We start from the raw sequence: 14,847 nt of genomic DNA, 5'->3' as shown, positions 1-14,847 counted from the left end.
TTATATATATATATATATATATATATATATATAGTATATATATATATAAATATATATATATATATATTTATATATATATATATATATATATATATATATATATATAGTATATATATATATATATATATATATATAAATATATATATATATATATATATATAGTATATATATATATATATATATATATATATATATATATATATATATATATATTTATATATATATATATATATATATATATATATATATATATATATATATATAGTATATATATATATATATATATATATATATATATATATATATATATATATATGATATATATATATATATATATATATATATATATATATATATATATATATATATATATATATATATATAGTTATATATATATATATATATATATATATATATATATATATATATATATAGTATATATATATATATATATATATATATATATATATATATATATATATATATATATATATATATATATATATATATATATATATATATATATATATATATATATATATATATATATATATATATATATATATATATATATATATATATATATATATATATATATATATATATATATATATATATATATATATATATATATATATATATATATATATATATATATATATATATATATATATATATATATATATATATATATATATATATATATAGATTATATAGGATATATATATATATATATATATATATATATATATATATATATATATATATATATATATAAATATATATATATATATATATATATATATATATATATATATATATATATATATATATATATATATATATATATATATATATATATATATATATATATATATATATATATATATATATATATATATATATATATATATATATATATATATATATATATATATATATAAAATATATATATAAATATATATATATATATATATATATATATATATATATATATATATATATATATATATATATTTTTAAATATTATTCTCATAAATAAAAATTGCATTTGAAACACAAATAGCTTTTTATTTTCTAGAACTCAACTTACATAGGACCTCAGTGAATATTTTTCACGACCGACGCCCCTGGCACAAGAAAACTTGTCATCGCGAACAAAAAAAAATGGGGCACGAACTTTGTGCCTCCCACTTGCGCTGACCTCGACATATTTTTCCATCTCTCGATTCCAGAACCAACAATTGCTTGTTGAATTGCTGGTGGGAAGGTGGTGAATTTCGTTTTGCGGCCTGTGTAAAATGCAAAGGATCTTATTTTGAGGTTTGGTCAGTTTCGTTCAGAAGCGGAACGCGATCCCACATTGTACTGGGCCCGGGCGGGCGGCGTGACTCAATTAGCCCTGTCTCTCTGGGGCGAGGTTTCATTGAAAGTCTGGTCCGGTGTCGGCCGCGAGCCAAGAAGTGGGAACATGTCACACGTTCACCCAGTTTTCAATCGAACTTCCAGTCCTAGTAGGTATCTGATTGGAAACTTCAATGGATTGAGCGTTTTTTTTTAAACCGGGCGCGCGAGACAAGGCATCTCGTGAATGTCTTACGTAATTGTGGGATAGCCAACCGTTCACTTGATCAATGGAAAGTGACGAGGAATTCAACTGTATCAACTTATTCGCATTGATGGTTGCTAGTCATAAATCTGTAGCCAATTGCCAATGACAATCTTCGGTATAGCTCAAGGGGTGATTCTAATCTACATAAGCACTCAGCAGCTGAGCTAATAAATTTCGGTTTGACAAGTTGCTCTTCTTCGGAAAAGTGGGTGCAGCGAATTGACATACTCCACACTCGCTCCACTTCCTATGTAACAACAATCCGATTCAACTAATAATACATTTAAGAGCGCGATCATACAGCAACAACATCCATTCACTAGATCATGTTAAGATGCGCACCCTCCGGTGTTGAATGTTGTTTTTGATGCTAATAAAAAAAAAAAGAAACATTCCATCCGCGCGGAGAAAACAAGTTCCTTATTGTTTAATCCGAAGAGGTGTGCTGAAGTTTTTATTAATTGAGCCTTGTAAGTGGCTAAGTATACTTTACTAGGCCACTCTCTGTCGTTTGGCGATGATAGTTGGGTATGGTTGAAACCTCCTTGAAGATGTAATCGTTACCGGAAAAACGGCGATTAAGAGCAGAAGCCCAAAATTTACTATTTCCGTGGTGTTATGGGAAAATTATTTCTTTGGAAAATTTTCTATAGTCGGGGTGGGCGATGCAAAATTTTTGAAAAAAACAGAAGATTCAGCCAAAATTTCTGTTAAACGGTGGTGCCGTCATTCAAGAATACAAAAAATAGTTCATTTGAGTTTTGGTTCCGATCAACGGCTTGACGTTAGACACCCTCAGAATAACGAGGTAAATAAATTATTTTATCAATATATGTAATTGAAAAATTGTTTATGAAACAAGTAAAAAGAAGCGGCCCAAGAATCGATCCTCACGATGTCGCAATATGTCATGAGAGTAGGGGAGAGTGGGGTATCGTGGGCCATGGGGAAACGTGGGCCACTTTTAATATCTCAGATGTGTGTTGAGATAAAAATCTTTAACCAACTGCCATCGTCGTCGCTTTGCGTGAGCATATATTTCTATATGTTGTTGACTTAAATACGCATCATATGCTTCTTTTATTTATCAAGTCATAAAAAGTTAGAAAAATTTAAATTCATAATTAAAAATACACCCGCTAATTTCATCGATGGGTAACCTAAAGTTCATGACAAAAATATGCTCATACGCTTATTATCTTAGTTTTGTCTTGATCTTTCACGTGGAAAAGGAATTTTTGATGAAACATCAATAAGTCACACAAACGCGACCAATTTGCAAATCATAGCTTGTGGGGAAGCGTGGGCCACACATCTTTAACCACCTATATTTTTATGTTTTTATACACATTCTGAACTTAAAATACGTTTTCCCTGTCTGTAAAGTTTTCTTATGCCAAATGAAGAGTTATGAAGAATATTTAGTCCATCTATATAAGGAATTTTGCCAAAACGTTCGCTAGTCAGATTTTGGAATCTATTCGATCATACACAGCTCTCTTTTTTATTTCATTATCTGAATTTGCTTTAAAATAACGAAATGAATTATGAAATCACAGTTTTGGGTCAACTCATAAACTTTGCATGTTATTTGGTCGTTTTGGATTTGGTGGCCCACGATTCCCCACCATTTTTCAAAATCCAAAAAATATAGCTTTTTTTAAAACAGTCAGAACTTGGGGAAAATAACTTACTAAAAATAAAAAAAAAGCTTATGATAACTTGAAAATGTAGAAAACCATACCATTTTTTTATTTTCATTTTATCTTCTATAATAAAGAAGTTATGGAACAACGAAAAAAAGTGGCCCATGATTCCCCACTCTCCCATACTTATTTTTCATGGTACAGAGTTGGCAAACTGCGATTCGCGAGCCGACTCTTCGGATAAATGTAGCTGTGCCTGCTTAAAATATTCAAGAAAATTAAATTGAAGATGGTAAATTCTAATTGAAACTATGAAAATGTTAATATGTTTAAGAATATGAGAAGATCATAAGGTTGAGGTGTATTGTTTTTGTAATCCATATTCTTGCACAACTGTTCCATCGAACCTCTCCCCTAGAACGAGGTAAAAACAAAATTGGTACGATCTTTACTATAAAAACTGATTAAGGCATCAGGAGCTCCGGGATAATGTTGCTCGGATCCAGTAGTGTTTTTTTTTTTGGTAACTTTGTTTTTAAAGTCCCAAATTAAAATTAAAAAAAAATTAATTTAAAGTCATTATTTGCCTTCAATTTTGATATTTTCTAAAAAAAATTATATTTACATGTTTTTAAGCATTATTTCTGCCGTGAGCTTTCTTTACGTCGATGAACCAAAATTTGAAAAACTGAGATTTTCTGTTGTTCTTGTTTTCAAGCGTTCTTAAATCGATACTCAAGGCTTTCGAACGCCGTAAAATAATACAGCAAGGAAAAAAAATCTAACAACAGCAGAAGCAGCAAACTTAACAGCTACACTCGATAACTCACTAATTTATCATTCACTTTGCCGAGGAAATTGAAAATTTACCGGTATTTGCCTCAGAAACATTAGGGCGTAGGTGAAAGTTGAACAAAAGATAACAGACGAATGAGACAAATTTCCCCTCCAAACGACGAATGTTTTGGACGCCGCAAATTGCTTCGCTGGGAAATTTGAGGTTCATAATAAAAATAAATATGCTCATATGCTAATGACCTATATTTTGTCTTGCTCTTTAACATGCAAAAGGAAATTTTCATGAAATATCAATGAGTCAGACAAATGCAACCAATTGGCAAATCATAGCTTGTGGGATATGTTTGGCCACTTATATTTTGGTGTTTTTATACATGTCAACTGGCGAAAAATGCGATTTTTTTGCGACGCACTTTGCCAGTGTTATTTCAGTCGAATCGCCAACCGCTGGTCAATTGAACGCCGCAGTAACACGATTACCCATCGATGTTCTGGATCTGGATGTTTTGCTGTTAGCGAGGAAATGGCGTTAGAAGCAATAATTAATCTGAAAAACTCTACGACAGCCGGACAGGATGGCATAACGGCGTGCGTACTGAGAAAGTGTTGCTCTTTACTGGTGAAAACTCTGACAAGCATTTTTACTCAGTCTCTAGAACAGTAAAAATTTCCTAGCATCTGGAAAAAATCGTTAATGAGCCCAGTGTACAAAAAAGGTGACAATAAATATGTCCAGACAACCGGTTAGTATTTTGAATTTGCAACACAAATATACGTGTAAACATATCGTATATAATGCAGCAAAACCAGTATATACGTATCATTTTGGAGACCATATAGGTACATTAGCACACATATTCTTGATTTGGATTGTATTGTCGTAATAAAATCATGCAATGTATTTAAATACGATATAAAATATGCATGGGCCGCACATTGTAGGTGCAGATTTACGGATTGTCGTAATAAAATCAAGCAATGCATTTAAACACGATAAAGAATATGCATGGGTCGCACATCGTAGGTGCAGATATACGAAAATGAGATTAAATAACATTCCATACGATATAATCTGTAAACAAAATACGACTTCTGGTTGTCTAGGTGTTCTTAACTACCGTGGTGTCACATCGCTAGCTGCCTGCTTGAAAGTATTTGAAAGGATTGTCAACGATGTCATGTTTTCGTCTTGTCGGAACTGGATTTCTGAGAACCAGCATGGATTTTTTCCTAAACGCTCTGTAACTTTAAACCTGATGGTTTTAACATCCTTTTGCATAACATGGATGCTGGCAAACAAATTGACGCCATATATACCGACATTTCCGCGGCATTTGATTCTGTAAACCACGATATGCTTCTGAAAAAAATGCATCGATTGGGATTTTCCGAACGATTGGGTGCGTGGATCAGAAGCTACCTAAAAGATCGTCGATTGGCTGTGAAAATTGGTTCAGCTGAATCCTCTGACTTCATTCCAAAGTCTGGGGTACCTCAAGGCAGCAATTTGGGTTCTTTGTGGTTTACGCTGTTTTGGAACGATATCAACGTGTTGCTCATTGGATGTGGATTCTCCTGTATGCGGACGACTTAAAAATATTTTTAGACATAAACAGTAAAGCTGACTGTTATGAATTACATCGCTTCTTGGACACAGTTGTAAACTGGTGCGCCAATAATTTACTAGTTTTGAGCGTCACGAAGTGCTGTATTATTACGTTTGGGCGTAGGAAAAATCCATTCATTCATAACTACGATATTCTGGGCGAGCAGTTGCATCGAGTTGAGAAGATTAAGGATCTTGGCGTTTTGTTGGACAGTCAAATGACTTTTAAGCGGCATTACTCTGTGGTACTCGAGAAGGCTAACCGAATGCATCGATTTGTTATACGTTTGAGTAAAGAATTCACTGATCCACTCTGCTTGCGGGCACTGTATTGTTGCCTGGTGCGATCAACATGCTCTTCGTGAGCTACCTTGGGAGAATCCTTTAAACCTACCGCCATACGCTCATCGTTGTGCTCTGCTTGGACTTCATACGCTGTCGGATCGCCGTTCCATCGGTCAATCGCTGTTTGTGGCAAAGATTCTTTGGAACGAAATTGACTGCTCCTGCCTACTATCTCGTTGTAATATTTATGTTCTAGAAAGAACCCTACGTAATAGAAACTTGCTCTCTTTGGAACCTAGAGGCACGCGATATGGCAGTAACGACCCTCTCCGTTCCACAGAAATATGCTCTCTACTACCGTAGGGGAAAAGTTCATATAACGCCCCATGTGGCTAATACGCGCCACCTTTGTTTTGAAGAATCTGAAACATTTGAAGCCTGCAAAATATTACCAATTTTTTCTAAATGCTGTGATTGGTCATGGCAAGTATGAATTTTTCCTTAAAATGCCCCTGTGTCGTGATAATTTCACAATTTAGGTTTTTCGTCATTTTGATCTAAATTTTAAAACACTTTCAATAAGGTGTCACCAAGCAGAGAAAAACGAATAAGACAATATTTTCTGACACATCGATAGAGGAGAATCTAAACTATGATTTTATGCTTAAAAATCATACTGAACTCGCAAAGGTATGCTTTTTATGGGTATGTTCTATCACGGCCCATGCGCTCGTTATAACGCGCCAATCGTAGTAGGCTGAAAATAGCATTAATTTTTCAAAAAGGCCAATTTTCATTGAAAATGAACAAAAAGTCTAAAACCATATTTTGAGCGTTAATTCAGCCCAAAAAATCTACTTTTCATTTTTTTCAAAATTTTGATTAGTCCATTTTGATTTTCTTTTCAGTCAAAGTGTCTGTAAGTATTGGTGTGTTTTTGGTCTTCGGCTGCTTTCGGGTGTGTTCGGCTGCTAGGCGCATATTGAATACACAGCGGCGCGTATTTGCAACACAGTTTTGTTCTGTGGCTTTGAATATGGTTTTTAAAAATCAAGTTTTTGAAGCAGCTATAGCAATTTGAGTAATAAAATATCATAGGCATTTGTAGAAAACACTTTTCTTCGACGATTGCACCCATTTTCAACACAATTTGTACGTGGAATGCATAGAAAACCAGCGATTCGCTTAGGTGGCGCATAATAGGGCATGTTCCCCTATTTGTTTTCACCACCCGAAAGTGTTGCACCTTCCAAGCTGAAAACGAGCATGAATCGAGTTTTGCACTAATCTTTGTTGGTGTGCGTGAAATCGGCAGTGTCAACAGAAAACATCAAGCTGTCAAAAATCCATTACAGCTGGTATTTGTTTTCATTTGACTTCGAAAATTGAAATGAAATTTACTTTAGTTGATCATTATCTTTTAAATAATATGAAAATTTTAGCATGAATTTATATATTATGTTGAATTGTGAAGATTTCAGATTTATTTTGCTTGGTAGATTCGCCTCTGGCTCTGATGATAACTGCAATACCGGCTGATTCTGGGTGGTCTATGTTTGCTGCTGCTAGACTGCAGACCCCATCTTGAAGGTTCCGGTATTTTGAACGTTTATTCCTCGCAAATACCTCGAGTACCTATTTCCGTTGTCAGATGACAAAAGAAAAATTCTTGGAAGTCAAATTGGCGAACTCAGATCGCGGAAGTCGGGGGAGGAAATTTTGCTAACAGACCGAAACGAACGAAATTCAAGCTCCCAATGCGGGTGTAGTCTCGAACTACCGTTTTTGAAGGGCAACGGGTGGGAATCCAGGACTTGGCGCAACCGAGCATCGTCACCCTAAAGCACAGCTCGAAGCTGGCTCGAAGCAGAGTAGCTTCGATGCAGCTGAACGCTTCTTACTGTGGAGACCAACTTATAGGACCCTCCCGAACAAGAAAACTTTTCGGTTTGGGGGATTCCACCAGATCTTTGGGTTGGCCTTTTTGCACTCGGATTTGCTGCTCTTTTTCGGCATCGCCTGGAACCGATTGCAGCAAACCTTCTGGGCACATTTCTTCTTGGGAGCGTTGTTTGCTTTGGAACGTGCCATCCAGGTGAAATTTTTTAAAAACAAAAAATTATAATGAACATTAATAATAAATGTCTCAAAAAAGCGTATAGAACAAGAGTACAGGAAAAAATATTGAATAAAAGTTTCGTCATTTGGTATATTTTTATAATTTAATCCAAAGTACACCTAATCCAATTTAGAAATATAATAATTTACAACATGCATTCCTTATACTCTGATAAATCACAATTTGCTAACAACCTCATCGACCTGTCTGACCCAATGTTTCCGTAGAAAATCTGTCACAACGGGTGCCACCAATTCCGGATCGGTCAAATGAATGTGATGGGAACCTCCCGCATAAATCAGTATCATAAAATGACCATTCCTGTAATCTTTATCCCAAGACACTATAAAGATTACTCTAATAGTAATGGATTGTAAATGGAAGATTAAATAAATAGTATTGGAATCGTTTGGACACACTCAACGATACAGTGAACGGGTCGTTAAGTAGAGTTATGATTAAATGAAGATTCATTTTTTCGAACCAGTTCGATCATACGTGTTATCTTTTTTTAATGATCCACCTTTCAGCTTTCAGCTTTCAGATACTTCACGCGGAACATGGAATTTTGCTTCTTAAGTATGGCGACCATTTCATCGAAGCCTTCTTTGGAACCAGGATAGGGTGAATCGATGGCCTTGATCACCAGCTGTGGCACCTTGATTTGCTTTGTCAGAGCGTAGTTCACTTTATCCGACCATCCGGGAATGTTGTTGTACTTTATTCGGTTATCACGATCAAAATAATATTTGCCGGGAAATTTCTTGGACGGTTTGATGTTTCTTTGCAGTAAATATGGACCAGTTTCTCTCGTTACAGACAGATTCCATGGTTCCTTCAAACAAACGATCCAGCATGTCCTCATACGTGTAGGCTGGTGGTTCCGATCTTTCGCGATTCCTTTTATCGGCTTCAAGCAACTTATTGGCCATCACAGTAGCCCAAGAAATAAATCTTTTCGGGTAATATGACTGCGGTTTAAGGGCATCAATTCCAATCAGAAACTCCACCTTATCTGGAAACATTGACGTGAACATGAAAGCTATGATTGCTCCCATAGAATGCCCCATCATTGCCATCTTATCCCACCGATATTCGTTCATTATGTGCAACAGAGGCGGAAACGGCACTGGTATTGAATCCGGAACAAGTTTCCGTTCTTCGGGATAATAAAGAGAAAAAAACAGCTCGAACGCAATTTTCGCGGTATAGAAATAAACCAACCATCTGATATTTGTTTACATCGGGAAGCACGTGCTGTCAAAATTCATGATAGTATTGGTGAGAGCGCAAGCAACACCGAATATTTTCAGAGTGTTCCACCGTCCACTTTATGGTGCACTACCAGTGGACTACTCATCCTGAAAACGAGCATGAAAACAGCAAAAAGTGCACTACCGGTAGTGCCCCGGTGCACCACCACACGAAAACGAATTCTCTATACGTTATTATACTGTCTTCGACTTCAATGTTTCCACTTCAACTTTCAAACGCCGTATTAAATCTGACTTGAGTGACTAACTAAGAAATTAGGAATGGTATCATGAAATGTACAAATAATATTAAGTAGATCATTAAGACACCTAAATATGTCAGATGATTTTATACCAAATAAAAAAATCAACAAATAAACAAATATTCAGAGCTTAAAATACGTTTTCACTATTTATAAAGTTGTCTTATGCCAAATGAAGAGTTATGAAAAATATTCTGTCCATTTTTTCCAATGCGTTAGAGATGAACATAAATCCTATGTTTATAAGGAAGTTTGCCGAAACGTTCGCAAGCCATGTTTTTATGATTATAATTTTAATGGCATGTGCGGCGGAATGAAATCTAGAGAGAATTCATTTTATAGAAATTTGTAAGAAAGGGGAATAGACAGGCATTAGTGCGCCAATAGGAGAAAGCTAGATAGGTGTTGAAATTTTTGGCTAGAGGGCATGTTGTTGAAAAACTCCCATGAATTGCTCCCACCTTTGCTCTACACTAGCTAACTACCTACATATAGGGGAAAGTCGGGTAAGACGGACACAGCGGGTAAAACGGACACTTTCGATATTTCGAAAATTACAATGTTTGGCAAAAATCTAATGATGAGAATATGTTTGCCTTAGTGTATCAACACTTTCGAGACCCTTTGTTTATTTATAGCAAGCAAGGTCCCATAACAGTAAACAAAACAAACAAAAACTTTGAGGATCCATTATTTGATGTTATTTTCTCTCCTCATTTAATAGTTGATAACTCGCAAAAGTTTCGAAAATTTCAACCGTTTTCAAAGGTAGAGTGTTTATTAGGCTTCTTTTTAACCATCTGGAGGAAAACCAGCATATTTCCGTCAAAGGGCTTGAACAACGAACGTTTTGAAAAAAAAGTTGCTAAGGCGGGTAAGACGGACACCTCAATGTCGGGTAAAACGGACACATAAGTTACTCCAGATATTTTGAATTTTTCATCGGTTTGATCATCCATATGCCTTCGAAAGACCTTGGCAAGAGCAATTGTCGGTCGAAAAGCACTCGGCATGTCAAACAGGCCATAAAAACTGTAAAAATAGGATCTCCAGTTAAAGAAGCGCCAATAAAATACGGAATTCCGAAACCACACTGTTTCGCTTCTGGACTCGGACCAGTTGGTTCCATTTCGATTTTAAAACATTTCCAAATACTTAACTCACACAAATACCTGTTAAACAGCAATGTCTGCGACATAATGTACCTTTTCTGAGCAGTGTCCGTTTTACCCGACCATTTTTGAAAAGTGTAATTTGCAAGCATGTTTTAGATTGCTATAAAAACAGTCTTGATGAAGGAAGTTTACAAATTCTAATGGTTAATGCGATAGCAAACAACCTAAACTGCCCATCTGCATGAAAACTGCGATGAAAAAAGTGTGGCGTACTTTACCGCCGTTCCCTTCTTGCGTCATCGCATCGAACCTTCCAGAACATTCCACTCATCGAGAACGTTCGACATCCAGAACGCACGACGCCTGCGCCAGCCAATCAGCGACGCGACAATTGCGTCAGCCAATCAGCGACACGCAATGTCAGGTAGCAGCAATTACCGGCGACAGACAATAGTCGGCTACCAACAACAACAACAGCAGACGACAGTCGACAGCGAAAGCAGACAATAGCGAACAACAATAGCAATAACATACAACAGCTTGCATGTACAATAGCAAACACGACACATCCAATCTCTCACACACACACATACACACCAAACAGTATAAATAGCAACAGTTGTACATAGAATATGAGTATTAATAAAGTTTACATCAAACAGTGAACACGCGTTTGTTAATCGATTCCGATAATTTGGACCCCCAAAAAAGCAATATCTGATTTTCTATAGCGATTCTACCTTAGGGTGTCCGTCTTACCCGAATTTCCCCTACATGAGAAACTCAGAAAGAGAATTCCCATGTGTAGCGAGCCCAGAGTGGTTTGAGAGCGTGTTTTTACGCACACTTCAAACGAGCAAAAACGTAACAACCCATGTACCTACTGAGCTTTCCTTATGCGAGAACAGTTCTAGCGACGTTGCCATTTTTTCAGATTCGCTGCGAATAGTTGCTACTTGTCAATTTTTTCTCATTTCACATTTTATCTATTCCGCGTTCTTACTTTTTTTAATTTTAATGGCATGTGCGGCGGAATGAAATCTAGAGAGAATTTATTTTACAGAAATTTGAAAGAAAGGGGGATAGACAGGCATTAGTGCGCCAGTAGGAGAAAGCCTGATAGGTGTTGAAATTTTTGGCTAGAGGGCATGTTGTTGAAAAGCTCCCAAGAATTGCTCCCGCCTTTGCTCTACACTAGCTAACTATACATGAGAAAGCTCGTTTGAAGTGTGCGTAAAAACACGCTCTCAAACCACTGGGCTCGCTATACCTGGGAATTCTCTTTCTGAGTTTCTCATGTATAGTTAGCTTTTTCATCAACATGCCCTCTAGCCTAAAATTTCAACACCTATCAAGCTTTCTCCTATTGGCGCACTAATGCCTGTCTATTCCCCTTTCTTTCAAATTTCTATAAAATAAATTCTCTCTAGTTTTCATTCCGCCGCACATGCCATTAAAATTATAATCATACAAATAACGGCGATTAAAATCATATAACAAATATTTCTACTTTATTCTTGAAAGCTCCCATCGTCCAACACCAATTTTTCTGATCTATGTTTTTGGTGGCTGCATCCTTCTTCTTCAATTCACGTTTAATTTTCGACCAATACTTCTTTTTTGGGAGACACTTAGGGCAATTGGCTGGATTAAACTGTATCGAAAGTAACAAAACTTGATTATTTTAGTGCCATTCAGACACGTTTTTAATGAAATATTAGCTCACAACATCTGCAAAAACGTAGCAGAATCATTAGGGATTCGTATAAAATTAAAGTAAATATATTGTTGAGGTCGTGGGTGGCGAACTATACAAATTAGAGTAATTGTTAACTTTTAAAAACAGTGAAAACATATTTTCACAGGAGTAGAGTTTCGCAAAATCATGATATTTTTCGCAAAACAACCAGCAAATAATAACTTTGTTTAGATAAGAACATATTTTGTTTGTTTTAATTTCTAATGCAAACTTGTTTAAATATAAATTACCATATCATTTTCATCTGCTGCCCCTCAGCGAGAAAGTGAAATAAATAGTGTGAAGTTTAAAAGTAACATAACAACACCACAGCGCAGAAAGCTTAACAATGTTTAGAGCAACGTTTGGCATCTCATAGATGTTTTCCATTCAAGAATTTATAAATTGGCACTAATAACGTTAAAAGGCTTGGTTTCACAGAATGAAAAAAGTGTAGATTTTTTCAGAACAAAATATCAATTTTTTTCATGCAACTTTTTTTTTGTAATTTCTTTATTTGAAATGGCTCATACTTTGAGGCTTTAAGGCAATGAGGTACACTTTTACTAAGGTGGCGCAAAGGAACGCACACTATTGCACGTTGGACAGAAAAAAGAAAAATAAACATAAACAAGCCCTGCGTCGTGACGCGTCGTTGTCAAGAAGCTTCATTAATCCTAGGCAAAATGTGTCGCGAAAATGGTCGGTAGTGACGTCACTTCTGTCATGGTAACTATGTTTACAAAGAAAAAACTTTACTTCTACTTTTGCAACGTTTCTTTCTCATCACCTCTCTTTCCACCACGCCAAAATCGTTTTGTATGTTAACAATTGTTTGCTTAGATGTACATCACTTAATTACTATTTTTCACTTTTTGGAAAGAACAGGACATATCAAAATGAAAATAATTCATACGAACTTAAAAGTTAAGATTTGCTCAGGTTATTTTCACTTTATTTCGAATCAATACCTGTTCAAATTACCACAATTAAAGTGACATAACAACACCTTCACCGGAAAACGTTTGGAGCTTTTTTTTACCTCCTATTTATCTCAAGGGCTCTTTATCCACTGCAGTGCTCTCAAAAGCGAAACGAGGTGTATAGGCCATCATCCGTCAGTAGATCAGTGGGTAGAAGATCTGAGTCGCTATTTATATGACCGCAAACTGCAAATGCACGTGCACGCGTTGCTGCCACGACAATTAAGTAGGTACAACGGACCTCGGAAATGCTGCAGAGAGCCCGGGTATGAATATTAGTTTTCCGATGGAATGTGAACGAGCGCCCTCAACATTGATCGTGATCTTGGTGCAATGGCGCAGTAAACGTCCGCAATTATCCTCGTTCTGATCCGGTAGGCCATTGATTCGAACCTCGACAGAGTGTCACTTTGGTTCGAATACCGGAATAGTTGAATTCCGGTTTGAGTGACTGTCAGTTTACTTTTGCTTGGGTATGCTGGGAATGCGCCTGAAGGTATACTTTTAAAATGGAAGCCAAACCATTAAGGGCGTGTATTGTTAATTTATGTTAATGAAACTGCACTCTGATTAAAAACCAGAACTGTAGACGATTGAAATATTGTCCAAAATCTCAAGGATGGCAGCTTGCAACTACTTTCCTGCCAATTACAATTACAAGTAAAGTTTTATGGTTTTGGGACAATTCCAAGAAAAATTCACACCACATCTGGTATCGGTCGACAGTTTCTTTTTTTCAGAGCAAAAACTACTTTAACAGCTTAATTATTTAACATCCTAAGACACATGGAAAAAACTGTCTGCTGCTGTGAAATGTTGTTGCAAGCAACAGAGAGAGAAAAAAAACCAAACCAAAACAAACCGGGCAAAAACGCTGACAATATGCAAAAGTTGTCCCAACGAGATCGACCGCAAACAGGAAAAGAGCACAATAAATATCGGTGGCGCGGTTAACCTTTTTTTTTCTCCCTCGAACGGTTTTTTTTTTAAAAGTGGAGTAGTATTCAAAAGTGGAGCACAGCAGATTGATCTCAAAAAATATCAGCTGTGAACGACTTAACAGAAAGAAAAACAAATTTAATCCAAAACAATGATATTCTGTTTTCTTTTTCAAAGATTTTTTTGAAACTCTTTAATGGAAATTTTCAATTGATAATTTTTAACAAATATTCAAAGCTTCATTTTTTTCCATTTTTAATATTGAAATATTTAAATACAAAATTCAGTTATTTTGCAAAATACTTTGAAACGAAAACTTTTTTTTTTAAGTTGATCACAATTTAAAATGAAAATAATTTTTCCGAGGATTGAACAAAAATTGAGTTGAAAATTAGGAAAGTCAAGTGGTCAGAAAGGCAGAAAAGTCGAAAAAAAAAACATAAAAGTAAAAAAAACAGTCAAAATAGTAAAAAAAAACAAAGCAAAACAA

The 14,847-nt window shown here is 35.3% G+C and overlaps 1 protein-coding gene and 1 pseudogene across 4 annotated transcripts in view; one reads left to right on the top strand and one right to left on the bottom strand.

Annotated features, from left to right (window-relative positions):
* LOC129744289 (putative uncharacterized protein DDB_G0291608) overlaps positions 1 to 14,847 on the top strand; it is a 438,626-nt gene that overhangs the window by 140,518 nt on the left and 283,261 nt on the right. The gene's annotated exons all lie outside the window — the stretch shown is intronic.
* On the bottom strand, positions 8,168 to 9,497 carry LOC129743328 (probable serine hydrolase; annotated as a pseudogene).

This window comes from Uranotaenia lowii, chromosome 2 (genome assembly GCF_029784155.1).
Source record: "Uranotaenia lowii strain MFRU-FL chromosome 2, ASM2978415v1, whole genome shotgun sequence".
In the NCBI taxonomy this organism is placed as follows: domain Eukaryota; kingdom Metazoa; phylum Arthropoda; class Insecta; order Diptera; family Culicidae; genus Uranotaenia; species Uranotaenia lowii.
Note: the sequence above shows the minus strand (reverse complement) of the source record. Positions and strands in the feature narration are given on the sequence as shown.